General features: G+C 43.5%; 1 pseudogene; it reads left to right on the top strand.

The window, feature by feature from the left end:
• Window positions 1–5,883: 5,883 nt before the first annotated feature.
• On the top strand, window positions 5,884–6,868 carry LOC147426727 (uncharacterized; annotated as a pseudogene).
• The last annotated feature ends 10,611 nt before the right edge of the window (window positions 6,869–17,479 follow it).

Below are 17,479 nucleotides of genomic sequence, written 5' to 3'. Positions count from 1 at the left end.
TCTCTCTCTCTCTCTCTCTCTCTCTCTCTCTCTCTCTCTCTCTCTCTCTCTCTCTCTCTCTCTCTCTCTCTCTCTCTCTCTCTCTCTCCTGCACATGCGCATCGTCTCATGCTTGCTACTGGCCGCTCTACACTGTCCACCTGTGTCGCTAGGCTCCAAGGGACACTCACCGGATCTTCTTTTGCTAACACATGGACATGGGAGGGGGCCGGAATCCCTTCCCCTATTATTATTAGGAAAAATTACCAAAGTATATGTTTCAAGAGCTCGTAAGAGTTCTCTCTCTCTCTCTCTCTCTCTCTCTCGCCTATGCATGGTGCAACTCACAGATCTCTCTCTCTCTCTCTCTCTCTCTCTCTCTCTCTCTCTCTCTCTCTCTCTCTCTCTCTCTCTCTCTCTCTCTCTCTCTCGCCTATGCATGGTGCAACTCACAAATCTCTCTCTCTCTCTCTCTCTCTCTCTCTCTCTCGCGTATGCATGGTGCAACTCACAGATCTCTCTCTCTCTCTCTCTCTCTCTCTCTCTCTCTCTCTCTCTCTCTCGCTTATGCATGGTGCAACTCACATCTCTCTCTCTCTCTCTCTCTCTCTCTCTCTCTCTCTCTAACGTACACTCGCGGCTCGCCCGCCTTCCTTGGAGTTGCTAAGTAGGCCTAGGCTAGATTGGAGCTAGTCTACAACGGGGGCAATGCTGATTGATCATTGCTCATTGCTCATTGCTCAATGCTTGTGCATTTGGAAAGGATGTTGGCAATGAGGGTTCAAAACAGTGCCCAATGCCACTATCCAATGTCCACGGCTTTCAACAGCACCCTTTCACACTCACGGTCCCACAGTGGACCATACAAGTGCACTCACAACACATGCGCGACTCTCTTACCATCTCAACTAATCCAGACCAATCATATAAAACTCCTTTCCTTGAATTTTCCAAGAGGAAATTTTATAAAATTATGTTATTTTTTTGGGTTTTTGCATGATTTTCTCTATTTCCGGGCGAAATTTCTCATTTTCCCCTTGCTTTGAACCGGCAAAAACGGCACAATTTTTTGGGGTTTTTTGCGTGATTTTTCTCTATTTCGTGGAGAAATTTATCCTTTTTCCCTTGCTCTGAACCAGCAAAAATGGCACGATATTAAGAGAGAGACGCATTTTTCCCTAACATTGGGACTCTAGACTACAGAGCTATGGGGGCTGTGAGCCTCTGTGTGTGTGTGTGTGTGTGTGTAGTGCGGCATATTTTAAACTGAAAACGGCACGATATTAAGCAAAGATGCACTTTTTAGGAACACTGCTCTCGAGACCTCTCTCTCTCTCTCCCTCTCTCTCTCTCTCTCTCTCTCTCTTGTGTCAATGGTCATGCATTCTCCCGTCTCTCTTACTCTAGGGCCGGTGTTTAGGCTACTTGCACTCATTAAGGCTCTCTCTCTCTCTCTCTCTCTCTCTCTCTCTCTCTCTCTCTCTGCACGTGCACATCGTCTCATGCTTGCTACCGGCCCCTCTACACTGTCTGCCCGTGTCGCTAGGCTCCAAGGGACACTCACCGAATCTATCTCCTGCTTACACATGGACGGGGGAGGGGGCCGGAATCCCTTCCCCTATTATTATTATGGAAAATTACCAAAATATCCTTGTATCGATTTTGGTTGAATTGTTCAAGATTTCCATATCTTTTTTCCCTTTTGAAAGTTGAGACCCGTTTTTGAGTGCTTAGCATGTAATTTGTCCTCGCAAAAAAAGGACCATCAAAGCCTACATAACCAACTCAAATTTTAGTTTTAGCATCTTGTATTGATTAACAATCAGTCTGTTTATGAAAAGCGACAAAGCTACAAATTATTTAATCTTTGGAGGTATTTTGGGAATTTTTGAAAATTTGAAGGGCATTTTGGGAATTTAAAACAATGAAATTTTTGGGAATGTCCACAAATTAGAGGGGCAGCTGATCATGAGGCAGGCCCTTCTTCCACAGCAATAGCAAATCTTTCGGCTAATGTAGGGGAAAGAACTTTCTCACATAGACCAGAGGCTATAGCGGCCAAGGCGTGGGTGCCTATTAGCCTGTGGGGCGTGGTCGTGGAGCCTCTCTCTTCATTGACCTCCTCGAGGATCCTTTATGTCAAGTTTGATAGTACGCAACGCCGTCAGAGGTGTGGACCCGGGCCTCGACATTCTCTGTGTGTATGTATGTGTGTGTGTGTGTGTATGTGTGTGTCGCGCGGACTGTGTGATTGCTCTTGAGTCTTGCCTATCTACTGCGACACCTTACGCAAGGCACATTTCCTGGAAGCTGTCGGATCAAGCTCATGGTGACACGTGCATGACATGCATGGATTTGCTGCTGCATCATTAACCCGAACGGTCCTCTGGTCAACCGCCTTCGATGTTGCAAAGCCATGCTTTTTCTCTCTCTTAAGTCTCTTTGTGCAATCTCTGTCTGCTACTAGGCGCCAAGGCACCCTTGCTGGATCGAGATGCTTCCGCCACGTGTCCGAGGGAGGGGGCCGGAATCCCTTCCCCATTGTAATAGTATAGATAGATAGAAAAACAAGTGTCAACTATCTCTCACAAAGGAATGAGTATACATAAGACAATGGTTACTTATTTAATTACTTGTGGTTTTGGTGCAATGCTCGAGAAAAACTATTTTTCCAAACATACAAAATTCCATTCCTTCGTTTTGTCAAGAGGAAATTTCAGAATATTTACTTTGTTAGCGTAGCAGCCTCTTTTGAAAATCTGCTTCCCCGTTGCTCCACGTGGTAGCCTACATCACACCCAGCTTATTTTATCGATCACGTGCATTATATTTGTATAATGAATCCGGAGAGAATGTCATCTGCAACAACTTGGAACGGCGTCTCTTGGAATGCACAGGTTGCGGGATACACATAGGCCAATCGCTCAACCATATTATACTAGATCCAACCAAGTTACTAAAGGCACGAATGCTGCCTGTTCCAAAAAGGGCCAAAGTTTAGAGGCTCTCTCCTGATGCAATCACATACATGTGCATCTTGAAGGCTTGTGGCTTATGCAAGATGCTGATATGGGCATAAGCATTCAGGCTGATATTGTTAGTCAAGAGCTATTGATAAAAGATATCATGTTTGGCATTGCCTTGAAATCATGTGGCTCTATGCAAGATGTTGATATGGGCATAAACATTCACGCTAATATTGTTAGTCAAGGGCTGTTGAGAATAGATGTTGTGCTTGGGATGCCTTGCGTGCATTCAAATGTATATAGCGAATTTGATCATGACTCTCGCAAGCAACATTAGTCCATTAGTGTCAGCGTGTAGTGCATCCTCGCAAGCAATACGCGTCTACCCTCACGAAAGCATGAGAAGTTCTTGCTGGGCATTCTCTTTGGGATGTCATCATCTGTAACGTGTTGTAAGGATCACTTGGAACGACATCTCTTGGAATGCACAGGTCGTGGGATACGCACAACAAGAGTAGGGCCAAAAAGCTCTAGGCTGTTTAAAGCGAGTGCCTCTCTCCTGATGCAATCACATACGGGTGCATCTTGAAGGCATGTGGCTCTATGCAAGATGTTGCTATGGGCATAAACATTCAGGATGATATTATTAGTTAGGGCTATTGAGAAAAGATGTTGTGCTTGGCAATGCCTTGAAAGCATGTAACTCTATGCAATGGGCATAAACATTCAGGCGGATATTGTTAGTCAAAGGCTGTTGAGAAAAGATGTCATGCTTGGCAATGACTTGGTGACATTTTTATCCATCGTGTGCATTCAAATTTATATTACGAGATTGCAAGATTTTTCCCACAGGAGAAAGATCTAGACTATTTTTAGCAAATGCAATCACCTACGCATGCATCTTGAAGGCATGTGGTGCAAGATGCTAATATGGGCAAAAGAATTCACAATTATACTGTTTGTTGAAAAAAGATGTCGTGCTTGGCATTGTCTTGGTCGATATGTATGCCAAATCTGGAGGGCTTGGAAAAGATGTCGTGCTTGGCACTGACTTTGTCGATATGTATGCCAAATGTGGTGCTCTTCAGAAATTTAAAAAAAAATTGCTTGAGGAGCTTCCTGTATGGAATGTCGCATTGCGAATACATCCCCGTTTGAAAATCTGCTTCCCCATTGCTCCATGTGGCAGACAAAAAGTGCTCGAGGTGCTTCTTATCCGGAGTGTGGACTTTTGGAATGCACCAATTGCAGGATTTTCTCTACAAGAGAAAGCTCTAGGCTGTTCTCAACGGATGCAAAGCATTGGTTGCGGGATACGCACCACAAGAGCAAGCCAGAAAGCTCTAGGCTGATTTCAGCTTCCTATCCGCAGTGTGGACTCTTGGAATGCACTGATTGCAAGATTTTCCCCATAGGAGAAAGATCTTGTCTGATTTCAATAGATGCAATCACCTATGCATGCATCTTGAAGGCATGTGGCGCAAGATGCCGATATGGGCAAAAAAAATCACAATTATATTGTTTGTCCAAGTCTCTTGAATAAAGATGTCGTGCTTGGTACTGTCTTGGTTGATATGTATGCCAAATGTGGTGGGGTTGCGAAAGATGTCATGCTTGTCATTGTCTTGGTTGATATGTATGCTAAATGTGGTGTGCTTTAGAAAGAACAAAAAGTGCTTGAGGAGCTTCGTGTCCGGAATGTCGTCTCTCAGAATGCACTGATTGCAGGATGTGCACAAAAATAGCCGCTTCAAGAGTCCAAAGTGTGGACTCTTGTAATGCACTGATTTCAGCATGCTCTAGTCTATTTTCAGCAGATGCAATCACCTATGCATGTGGCTCTATGCATAACAAGACCAGGGCCAGAAAGATATTGTGCTTGGCACTGCCTTGGTCGATATGTATGCCAAATGTGGTGCGCTTGATAAAGCACAAAAACTGCTTGAGGAGCTTCATGTCCAAGATATCACCTCTTGGAATGCACTGAACGTGGGATGTGCATAACAAGAGCAGAGCCAGAATGCAAGAGCATTGGAATGCTCTAGTCGTGGGATATGCACCATAGGAGTAGGGCCAGAAAGCTCTAGGCTATCTTCAGCTTCCTATCCGGAGTGTGGACTCTTGGAATGCACAGACTGTAGGATTCGCCCCACAGGGACAGGGCCAAAAATCTCTAGTCTATTTTCAGTAGATAAGAAGTGAGGCCCTCTCTCTAGATGCAATCACCTACGCATTCATCTCGAAGGCATGTGGTGCAAGATGCTGATATGGACAAAAATTCACAATTATATTGTTTGTCTGAGTCTGTTGGAAAAAGATGTTGTGCTTGGCATTGTCTTGATTGATATGTATGCAAATGTGGTGCGCTTGAGAAAGATGTCATGCTTGGAACTGTCTTGGTCGATATGTATGCCAAATTTGTTGCGCTTCAGAAAATTCAAAAAGTGCTTAAGGAGCTTCCTGTCTAGAATGTCACCTCTTGGAATACATTGATCGTGGGTTTCCTTTTTTGAAGCGTTTCTTGCCATTTTCTTGCTTGCTGACTTGCTAACTCAACTCATCACAATTTGAAGTTTCCTCAAATTTTTTGGTTCTCTCTTTGTGGGTAGCAAAGCTAGGTTTCCTGGTTCTTGCAACATCACCCACAAATTATTTTGACAGAGGTTTGTTGTCTTGAAGAGTTATGAGCTTGCTCTCTGCAGACGTCTCGGATTAGGTCACGATAAGGATGCTGTTAATTTGTTACCTTTGTTGCCTCTTCTCGAGCAAGATTGCAATACAATTGAGGGTTTATCCTTATCATCTGACCGCAGATTGTCAATTCAAAAGAAATTTTTCAGCATTTGGAAACAAATAAATGAGTGGTATTGGCCTTCACTTCAATGAGCATACATAATCTCATTTGTTTACCGACTGTTTTCTGATAATCCCACACATCCGTGTGCTAATCCAACGAGGGCATGGTTCCTCAAATGTCAGACCAACTTCATCTTCCTCATCCACAACTACTCCCCCACCCTCGTCCCCTCCTCCTCTCCCACCGCCACATTCAACTTCACCAACTTCAACCATAGAAGATGACTCAAAGGAATCGGTGCCATCAAATTTTGATGACCCTTCAAATGAACAGATAGAGGTATATCCCTTGGTAGAAGATGAAAAATTGGTGGAGAATGTTGTGGTAAACTATGAAGAAATTAGTGAGACCTTAAATGCTACTAGAAGTGCTTTTTTTAATCAGAGTAGAGTGAGAAGGAGTCTCTTGATTATTGCAGGCAATTTGAGGTAGGCTCATGCAGTGGAAATGCTCTGACAATTGCAGAATGTACTGTTGTGGGGCACGGGAATTCACAGCTGGAGGCTGTTGTGTTGTCAACAAATGCATGTCGAGAAGACCAAAGCAATGCTGAAGGTTTTCCATTACCTTCATGTAAGCTTGATGGAGGCTCCGTTGTTTTACTGGTTCATCCTCACATGTACAAGGTATGTGAATGAATCAACCATCATTTGCTGCAACTGAATCTGGATTGCAGTGGTCAAAGATTAATGCTAGTCTTCCTTTTTCCACTCTCTCATCGTCATCAGCCATAATTCCAAGCTCCCGACATGAAAGCTGGGGCTTATCTCTTGCATCTAGCTCAATCCAAACAGCAAGTGGATCCTCTTGCAACAGTGGAGGAGTGTAAAATCATCAAAGAGCTTCATCTCCAAGGTTGCAATTCGCCCATAAGAAAATGAGAGAGAGAGAGAGAGAGAGAGAGAGAGAGAGAGAGAGAGAGAGAGAGAGATTGAAGTTGAAACTAGACACTCAAAAAGGTGTGGGGGTGCAACGGATGGCTAAAGATGGGAATTATCTCTTTCGTGCAGTAGAAGATCAAGTCTATGGAGGTTTTGAAATTCAATCACCTATACTTTTGTCTTGAAGGCTATGCTTACATCTTGAAGGGATGTGTCTCTCTGCAAGTGCTCGAGGAGCTTCCTATTCGGAGTGTAGACTCTTGGAATGCATTGGTCGTGGGATACGCACAACAGGAGTAGGGCCAAAAAGCTCTAGGATGTTTTCAATTGCCTATCTAGAGTGTGGACTCTTGCAATGCACTGATTGCAAGATTTTCCACAAGAGAAAGCTCTAGTCTATTTCTAGGAAATGAAACCACCTACACATTCATCTTGAAGACATGTGGCTCTACCCAAGATGTTGATATGGACACAAAGCTTCACTCTCTCTCTCTCTCTCTCTCTCACACACAGTTTCCAATATTTTGTTCAATCTCAATTCAATGGGAACGCAGCTAACGAAGCACTCTAGTTTAGAATATTAGGTTATTTTTTCAGGGTTTTACACTTGTCAATTTTGAAGCGGAATTTCTTCTTTTTCCCTTGCTCTCAACGGGATTTTTGAAATTCAAAACAACATGATATTACGCTGAGACACATTTATCCTGAACACTGTTTTGTCCCAAAAAAAAACAATCAGGGTTCTGCTCAACCGAGCCAGAAGCCACAACAGAGCAGATCATCAAGAAGCCGGAGCAGAATCGCCGGAGAACCGCACAGGATACGATATATCACCACAACAGCCCACGAGCACAAAACCACCAATATTGCCACACCTTCGGGCTAATAGGGGAGCCCACCCCGACGCAAACTGACCCCCAATGCCACCATGAGGAGCATTCCGTGCCACAGGACGCCCGCCATGTCGGAGGTCAAGCCACGAAGACTGCGAAGCCCTGCAATAGCAGCAACTGGCGAAACAACCACCATTGGCAAGCATTCGCCCCTGTGATAACAGGGGCGAAATGCAAGGGTCGGAGAGGGAGGGAGTCGTAAACAGAGCTGCCAGCCAGACACTCCCACCCGGAGTAGGTCCCTGATGCAGAGGCGAATGCCATCATCTTTAACCGACATCACCGAAGCGTGGCCCAAAGCGTTGCCCACCTCCCTTGCAATGACCTCCATTAGTGGCCACACCCGCGAAATCCACGCAGGTGAAACCCTCACTCTCGAAGCATCCTCAACTTGATGATGTGTATGTGCATGTGGAAGAATTCTAAAACTCATACAGCAAACTTGATGTACATCTAGCATGCAGTTATAGCGAATTTGTGAGTTGCCAAGCACAACATTAGCTTCAATTTGCGATCCAAGGAAAATAGAAAATACACTAGATATCATGTGTGAGGCTTGATGTACATTCTTTTCTAAGCTAATACAACACTACCACTCACAGGTGAGGAGGACTTTGAGGAGTGGTCCAAGACCCATGGCTCAAGCTTGAAGTAGTCTGTAATTCCAAAACAACTCCCATAGATGCTCTACCTCCACCCCTAATTGGGGCCTTGATGGATCTGCAGTTGATGATACTTGGCCCCCTTATGAAGCTCCATCATTGGCCTACGTTTGTGTGCTTATCCTTTCACTTGTGGTTAGTGGCACTCTCTCCAAACATCTAGGCAATAAAAAATCAATCACACTCAAAGCCAATACATATGTCATCATGATGGGATGGGGTACTTGTGGGAAACCTATAAATGTTTACCTCGTTGGGCTCCCTCTCATATGAAGAACACACTGACCTATTTTACGAAGAGTAAGAGCGCTCATACTATGAGTACCAATCTTTGTGTATGAAATGAAAGAAACATTTCCCACTACATGCTTTGTCAGACAATGTGTGAGCAATGTGTCATAATAGCTAATATCTAATTCTCCTAAATGATTTTCTCATGTTAAACTGATCATTTAATATGGGGAAGTGCCAAGGGAGAAAAAGCTAGAATATTGGTTAAGTTGGCAGACCGGCCACAATAGGGATCCAAAGGAGGGAAAATAGCGATCCAAAGGGGGGACCATCTGCAAAAGAGCAAGGTGCAACAATGGGCTTAAAAGACCCTAAGGTTCAGCCCATTCGAACTTTTAAAATGCTAAGGTTCCAAAATTCAAAGGTTGTGTGCAAAGGTCAAAAGCATAGGAAAATTGGATGCTTTGTGTGTGATCAAAAAGTCTTCGTGCATCCCTACATAGGAGGGGGTGAGGCCTAGAAGTAGGAGATGAGAGAGAAACACACACACACACACACACACATACACACACACACACACAAGCTCCTTTACACAAAGGGAAAGAGAGACACATATCAGCTCCCTAGCCCAGATGCCCACAAGGTGTATTCAAATCCTATTGGATGGCCATGGAGGTGGACCAATGAGAATTAGGCTAGAGTAAATCTAGTTTAATTAATTTAAAAACACTTAATAAAAGAACCAATAGGAATTAAGCTCTCTAGAAAACTATTGGACAGTCTCCTAAGGGGTCCAATGAGCATTCAACAGCCCAATGGCTTGCCTGATTCCTATTGGCCAGGAGACAAAGGGGTCCAATGAGAGTTTAGTTGCACTAATTAATCACCTAAAGCTCTCACAAAAGGGGAAAGGGGGACACATGTCAAAAGGCTATCACTTATGTTGCTTAAATTTCATTGGCTAAGTCTAGCATGGCCAATAGGGTGTGAGCATGAGAAAATAGCAAGAGGGGTCGACCAAGAGAGAGAGGGGGCTGATTTTTCAAAGGCATTATGGCATACACACTCACACTAGTCCATGTGTGGAGTAAGAAGACTCTCTCTCTCCTTCTCAAGCTTTAATGGAAAGCTTATCACCTACTCCAAGCTTGTGAGAAGGGAGGCCTACACCACCAACTCTTGGTTTTGTGATGTAAATCCAACCGAGACCCAAGTTTCAATCATCTCCTCTACCATGCTAATTACTAAGCTAAGCTATGCTAATATGAGTGATATGTGAGGAGATGTACATCTTTCTCGTAAGACTACTCCTTCCTCTCAATCTACTCTCATACCCCACTAGCTCTCACCATCTTCAAAGGTGTGTAAGGTCTTGGGTTTGAGACCGTGAGGGAATTGATGTTGTGTTTAATAAGTGTTTTGCTTAGTTTTTGAAAGTTTCCATCTTCATTGCACTAGCTAGTATTGAAGGAACACAAAGAACTGTATTGTAAAATGTCTCTCTTGATGGGAGAAACCATAATACAAAGCCTTTTGGAGGGGGGACCGGCTCCATGCAAATCCGGTTCTTAATTGTTGTCAATAGCTTAATTTCTCTCTCTTTTGAAGTATTGTTCATTGTATCTAACTAGGTGTTATACTTTTTGTTGCTCTCTCTACCCAAGCACTCTTGTTAGTCTCATTAGGAATCTATTCTAATGAAATGCTCACTATGTTCATGCCATTCATCAAGTTACTAGGCCATTAAATGTTACATTGTATTAGAGCACAAGGTTTCTCTTTTCTTGCTCAAGAAGGGAGGTCCTCAAGCTAGCTATAAATGGTTGGTACTATTAATTGCATTTGAGTAAGTAGAATAGGGAATTTTCATCCTTGCAGTGTTTGCGCCTGCCTTCTTGTAGATAACGGGGCATCACCATTGAGAGCTATGTTCTTAATAGTGGAGTCCTACGGGGCTTGCCTACGGCTTAGCCACTATTGAGCTATTAGAAGCTTGATAGGAGACGGTGCTGTTTTGGTGTTGAACGACCCTCTCTTCTATTCCTTGCAATTAATGGTATTCGAGCCACGGGTACAGTAGCTTGAGTTCTTTTTCTAAAATGGTAAAGAGGAGTAGCAACTAGGGCTTGAAGTGCCAAAGTATACCTAAAAATTTTACACCTAAAAGTTGTTAGAATGGTTGATAATAGTAAAGAGAGTGAAATTAATGTTGACAACTTTGATTTTGCTAATGAGCAGGCTACTAATGATGCCCGAATGGTTGTTAACTATGTTGTTTCTAGGCTTCAACAAGCCATGGGCAATCCATCCCTCCAAAGTGAAGTGCAACGGTAGCTTCGTGCTCATGGGATTCTCCAAGCTCCCCACCATCACGAGAGAGCACCTAGGAAGCCTCCTTGCAAGACTTCTAAAAGAGGCCTCTCTCTGATTCAGGAAGAAGAAGAGGATCTATACGAAGGGCTCAAAAATTTGCTTCTTGATGATGCATCTCCTTCTCAAAGGATAACTCAAGAGACCCCACCGAAGGAACGAGAAAGAAGTTAGTCTCTTGCCACCTTGGAGGAGATGGCTCCACGAAGATGGCGGGCTAAGCGCTCTCCATCACCTCCAAAATGGAGAAGACCATCGCACACTTCTCTACACCATAATTCAAAGAGGGATGACAAAAATCAAAAGAAGAAAAAGGCGAGAAAGAGTACACCCTCTTCTCCATCTTCTTCATCCTCTTCCTCTTATGAAAGTGATGGTGCAGACAAAGAAGATCAAGGTAAGAAAAAGGTGAGAAAGAGGTCACCCTCTTCTCCATCTTTCTCAAATTCTTCATCTTCTGAAGAAAGTGACGGCGTAACCTTTAAACCATAAAAAAGAAGAGGCCATAGGAAATCCTATGCCGCATGGAAGAGGTCGTCCAAGCTCAAGAAGTTTAAAGAGGGAGGAAAGAGCATATATTTCCTTACCTACGATGGCACCTTTGGTGCTACAAACAAAGTCTTGGCCTTTATCCAACAATGCAATGCGGCGTTTGGAGATGAGGGATTTACGGTTGTGTGCACTTGTGACGCTATTAGCGACGAAGTACATTGGGTTTTTATACTCCTCGATGTCGCTAACAGCATCGATACAAGAGCGTCGCTATAACCATTGCTATATGCGTCGATATGAGAACGCCGCTATGAGCGACGATCATAGCAATGTTTGCAGGCCACCTATAGCGACATTTATAGCGATGTTGCAGAGCCTTATATAGCGACGCCTGAGACAAATGTTTTTTGGTGGCAGGGCATTCACTCATCACCCATGTTGAATGTTTCAAGAATTGAGTAAACCTAAATGAATCCAAGATAAGCTTAGATTTACCTTTGAAAGAAAGTGCAAGCTTAGATATAGACCCAAAGTAGTCATCCACAATACAATATAACCATTAACTCCATCGTCCATAGTATTTTTTGCAAAATAAAAATACAAAACTGACAAAAGTAAATTGATGAAAGTAAATCAATGACAATTGTACACATCATAGGCAAAATCACTTGATTGTTAAACTTTGCAAATGTAATAGTCACAACACCATTATCATTATTGAAAAAATATACATGGTTTTCCAATAGCTACAAAAAGACGTATAAATGTCATCTCATGATACGTATGCTATGACAAAAGGAAACTACTACTATCTAAGTACGGCTAGACTAACGTCGTCTAATCAGACGTCTCATCGAATCCAAGTGGTGTATCTATCGGATTCTGCAAAAAAAAAAAAAGACAGACAACTTTCTGTAAGTATAAACATATAATTTATTAAACAATACAACAAATAGAAAAGAGTAAACCCTAATACTAACCATGCCGCCGCGAGAACTCAGAATGTACATCAGGGCATTTAAGCCCTTCCTGCCTGCGTACTCGCGCTCGTACGGTGTGGGGTCATGTCCTGTCATCGACCACTGTCAAAACATACAAAGAATCCATTATGTTAGAATTTAAAAACCCCTAAACCCTAAACTATCAAACCTAAAGAGCAATACGAAAACACTTACAACATCGGCCTCAAATGATGCCCACTCGCCGCTCTCCAAGTGGTGCGAGCTCCCTGCCACTACTCGCGCTTTGGCTGCTTACTTTTGTTGCTTCCACTTGTCGGGATTCTCGCGCGTAGCTTTCTTCACATTCTTCCAATCTTCTTTGGCCAGCCAATCTGGTCTGTTCCACCCATGCTTAATTGCTTTTTGCACATTGTAACGCTTGTGCTTCTAGTATTCGTGCATTCAAACCTTCATAAGGTCTTTATTGAAGCGGTCATCCCATGTTGAAAGAGGAAACTTATCATGCATCATGCTAATGACTCTGTCTTTTAAATCACTTGGTACTTTACTCCAGGTGTTTAGTATGTAGTGTCTAAACACCTAAGATCAAAGACTGCGCATGCACGAGATCACCTTTTGCCTTCATCATCCAAGATGATGTTGCCGCTAAAGTCGACGGAGTAAGGCAAGCCCTCTCGCCGGTGACGCGTGAACCTGGGTGCCTCCGTAGGAGTCTCTAGTGGCGTGTCGATGGGGGTATGGATGTCACGTGTCTCTACTGGAGTTTGGGTCCCAAAGCGAGGACTGTCGACTGGAAAGACTCCTGGAGGAGTAGCTAGTGGTGTATGGCTGCTAGCAACGGCCGTCAGCCGCACAAAACCTGGTATAGATGGCAATGCTGTGGCTGGTGTGGGGGCGGGCAAAGAAGGGGAGGGTAAAGAGTCTCTTTGAACATGAGGCGGTGTCGATGCATCGACGACGACATCCCCACAACAACCGCCGCCGCCACCACTAGAGCACCAGTGCCTGGACGAGTGTGAAGATCGTCTCATCGCCACTGAAGCTTCGGAGCGTGCTGAATGCTCCAAAATAGAGGGAGACGCTAAAGGAGTAGGAACGCATGACGGTGCTCCAGAGTGATGACGCTCCACGTACCACTGTCTCTGCTGGGGTGACAAAGAAGAAAGAAACTCATCATCATCCATACTTGCATTAAACACACGAACATTTAAACTTAATATTGAATGAATGGAGAAGAAAACATGGACAAGTAGAGAGAGAGAGAGAGAGAGAGAGAGAGAGAGAGAGAGAGAGAGGACTCATAAAGGGGGAGGAATTCCTGTGTAGAGAGATTTCGTTGAATTTCTGTGAATTTGTAAAAGCACTGCGCTTCGGGTGCGATGGAGACTGAAGCTGCATCGCGAAGTTCTGCTCATAGAAGTTGCTTGCCCCACCACTAAATCTAATTGATTGGGTGAAAGAGACGCTGAGAAGTAGTAGTAGTGCTTCTTAGTGTCTCTTTCACCCGATCAACTAGATCTAGCGGTGGGACGAGCAGCATCTATATTGAGCAGACCTTTGCGATTGCAGCTTCAGGCTCCATCGGACTCGGAGCGCAGTGCTCTTCATCCCTGCTTGTGAGAACATACCTAGAGCATACGTACCTAGAGTGGGTGCAAAGACCATTAAATACAATGACGCAATGACGCATATAGATAGAAATGGATAAAAAGCCACGTGAATACAATATATATTATAAAATGGAGAAAAATTGTTCAAATACAATATTTATGGCTTTAAGAGGTCTCTCTCTCATCCTCACAAAGCTCAACATAACTTCCTATATCTATATAGAGCTCTCCGTTTAAACATATATCTTTCGTTTCATTTTGTAGATCCTCTGCATGCACCCCATAGAGAGTAGCAACTTGATGCTCGTCTGGCACCACCTCAGCGGCTTTTGACTGAGCATCTTCTTTGATCTCCTCCATTGATGCTACTGTGATTGGTACATGGTAGCCTTCATATGTCCGTGCACTACAAGGGGCTACCTCTATGACGTACCACCAGTTTGATGCAGACATTGTAGGATGGAATATCACCTGCCAGAGACACATAACTTACATGAGAGCTTCCAAGCACATAACTTCTACAATTGGATGTTAACTATTTACATACTTACTTGTTCACAATGCTCGGGTAGTACGAAAGTGTCTCTTAGGTCAGTCCATTTCTTAGTTGAATCTACCTCAAGAAAACCAGACTCTCCTTTATGCACAGTAGCATTGTGACCCTCCATGATTATCTTGAACCATTGCACGTCGAAAAAGTCGACAAAAAATCCTCTATAATCGATCCTTAAAATCTCTTGTAGCGTGCCGAAGTAAGTGAGTTCCGCTACCACAGGATCTGCATCAGAGGACCTTCGTCGACTAGATTGTTCAAACTTTGCCATGATTCCGCAATCTTGAGTAAAAAGCTTTTTGTTGATCCATTCCACCCTAAAATGTCGACCTTTACACCATGCTACTGTGTATGACTTATACTACAACCAACAAAGATTATGAGTGGTTGTTCAAACATCTAAGAAGTCACAAGTCGTACATTGCAAAATTACCTTGGTCGCGCAATCCCGAGAGTACTCCCACTCCTCCCCCAGTCACTTCTTCACCGCACTATTATGAGCTTTTCAATTGGTTGTGCAACCATCTTAAGCTCATGAATGTTGGTAGGCTCTCTAGACCCGTCGGGTAGTGCATCGGTGGTCGTGTTCCCCGTCTCCACTCGATTCGTGCCCTTTGTCGCTCTTGCTTTGCATTTTCATATTGTGAAATCTACTTTTGCATCACTGGATTGTGAAGCATGAAAAATCGATTGATTTTATCCTCTAGATCTTCCATCATCTTCTTCTCAACACCGAGATTTCACATGAAAATCTCAAATATGCACTCATCATCTATGGTTTTCCATCGCGTGTCCCGGGCTTTATCAAATTCATCTAGCCACTCTCCAATGTACACTATGGACTCTGATACCAGCCAACCTTCTGCCGTGCTGCCCTCCGGACGTGCCTTCTGACGCACATATCCCTTAGCATTTTCATGAAACGTTCTAAAAAGAACATCCATCTGGAATATACTGTGCTAGCTTTCCACCTCATCAAGTATGTGAACAAGAAGATGCACCTGAATGGTTAGCATGGTAGCAGGAAAGTGTTTCTCAAACATGCACACAACCTCCACAGTCTTTAGTTTGGCAAATGGTATGGAGTCTACGTTGATCTCCTTTTGTGAGATCCATTGCACCAACTTCGCAAGTTTGTAGATTGTGTTACGGACTTCAAGAGACAAACATCCCTCAATGGCCACCGGTAAAATAAACTGCAAAACACGTCCAACAATTATATTAAAGTCCATACACAAATTTGTTACACAATTCCCACTATGATATATTCCAGTATGAACACACCTGACACATTTTATGTCAGTCGTGTGACTTAAACCGGTAAGCTTTCCTTCTTTAGTAAAACACGTTCAGAGTGAGTGCATTAGGCTAGTGGAGGTCTGCATAGATCGAATGCTCTCTTTTACTTTGCGTTCTTGGGCTCCCATGAAAATCCATGGCGATTTAGGGAGTTTTATTGATCCATCGGATGCGGTCTGCGGCCTATATTGCTCCATACGACCACATTTCTAAGGTCAACGGTGGCTCCCAAAGTATCTTTCTTGCCGGTTAGATGGTCCCATAGCAGTTTACCCACATTCTTGAATATGTGCATTGGATCGAGCAAGTGATTGGTCATGAGTCAGGGCCAATATGGTAGCTTCCCTGGAAAAATCCGACCATGTTTCATCTATATGTTTCTAGGCTGTGCAATCTACAGGAATCCGTAGCACACCATCCGAAGATTTATTCTCCTCATTCCATGATGCTAGGCATGCCATGGACTTACATTCGAAGAAATGCTTGATGCAAGAAGCAGAGAAAAATGTAGCAAAACATTTTGTGGAATTTTTGTTTCATGGAGATCTACTCGATATCTCTCAGAATCACATTTCGGACACTTCTCCATGTCTATGTATTCCCCTCTGAAAGAATGAAGTCGTTAGGACAAGCGTGGATCGAATTGTAATCCATTCCCAAGTTTTGCAAGATCTTTCTTGCTTCCTCTCTGGAAACTGGCATCACATTATCAACTAGCAATATGTGCTCTTTGAGCAATCTACACAGCAAAAAAAAAACTCCATAATTGTGTAAAAATCTATCAGATCATTATACATCTAGAGTTTTTTATTAAAGTAAACACATTGTAATAGATCATCTGAAAAGCGCTGTGGCACTAGTGTCACTCCATCCAAACTTTGTCTGCATGTTGAGAAGAGCAAGGAGCGCCTTCAATCTAGACACACGTGCTCCATCATTCAATGGTGTATTAGCTTCACTTTTCATATCATCATAGATAAGCCTTTCTGAATCCATGATCGTCTCGATCATTTCATCGATCTCGGACTCCAACATTGCCTTGTTGGGAATGTGGTCTGCATGATCATTTCTCGAGCTGTCAGAGGCTACATCTTGTGGCCTCACATATGCTGCTTGACCAAAGTGCCTGTGAGCACGTCTATTGGGTTGCAAGATTGCTGCCTGTTGGCCAGCATCAGAGTCCGACGAGTTATAATTGGCAACAACTCGATCTATAATAGATGGATCGAACTTGCCAAATTCACGAACGTGCTGCAAAGAAACGCATCTTGTCCGTCGCACGACATGCTTGCATTGATTACAAGGACATAAGATCCTCGTTGAGAGATAGGTGTTTCAGTTGGACGGCCCCACATCCTCGTCACTACTCATAATGAGGGTGAAAACCTTATAAAGTGGACATAAATTTAATCTTCTATTGGCATCCTCTGTCTTCTCTCTCTCTCTCTCTCTCTCTCTCTCTCTCTCTCTCTCTCTCTCTCTTTGTTCACACTGTAAACTACCTCACATTCTCTAGTCATGTCTAGTCCCCTCACACCTCGGTCTAGAGGTGCATGGAGATCAGAACTCGGGTTATAATCTCATCTTTATTGGTCAATGCCTATATTCGTGGGTACAAGAAATCTACACACCAATGTCTACATGATAGTGCATGTAGTGGACAAAACCCTTAATTTGCCTCTTCTCTAGCTTTAGCATTTCACAGCATCTTAACATCTTTTCAC

This window comes from Adiantum capillus-veneris, chromosome 24, assembly GCF_014529385.1.
Source record: "Adiantum capillus-veneris isolate H3 chromosome 24, ASM1452938v2, whole genome shotgun sequence".
NCBI lineage: Eukaryota > Viridiplantae > Streptophyta > Polypodiopsida > Polypodiales > Pteridaceae > Adiantum > Adiantum capillus-veneris.
The sequence above is the reverse complement of the archived record's forward strand: the minus strand, read 5'-3'. Positions and strand labels throughout refer to the sequence as shown.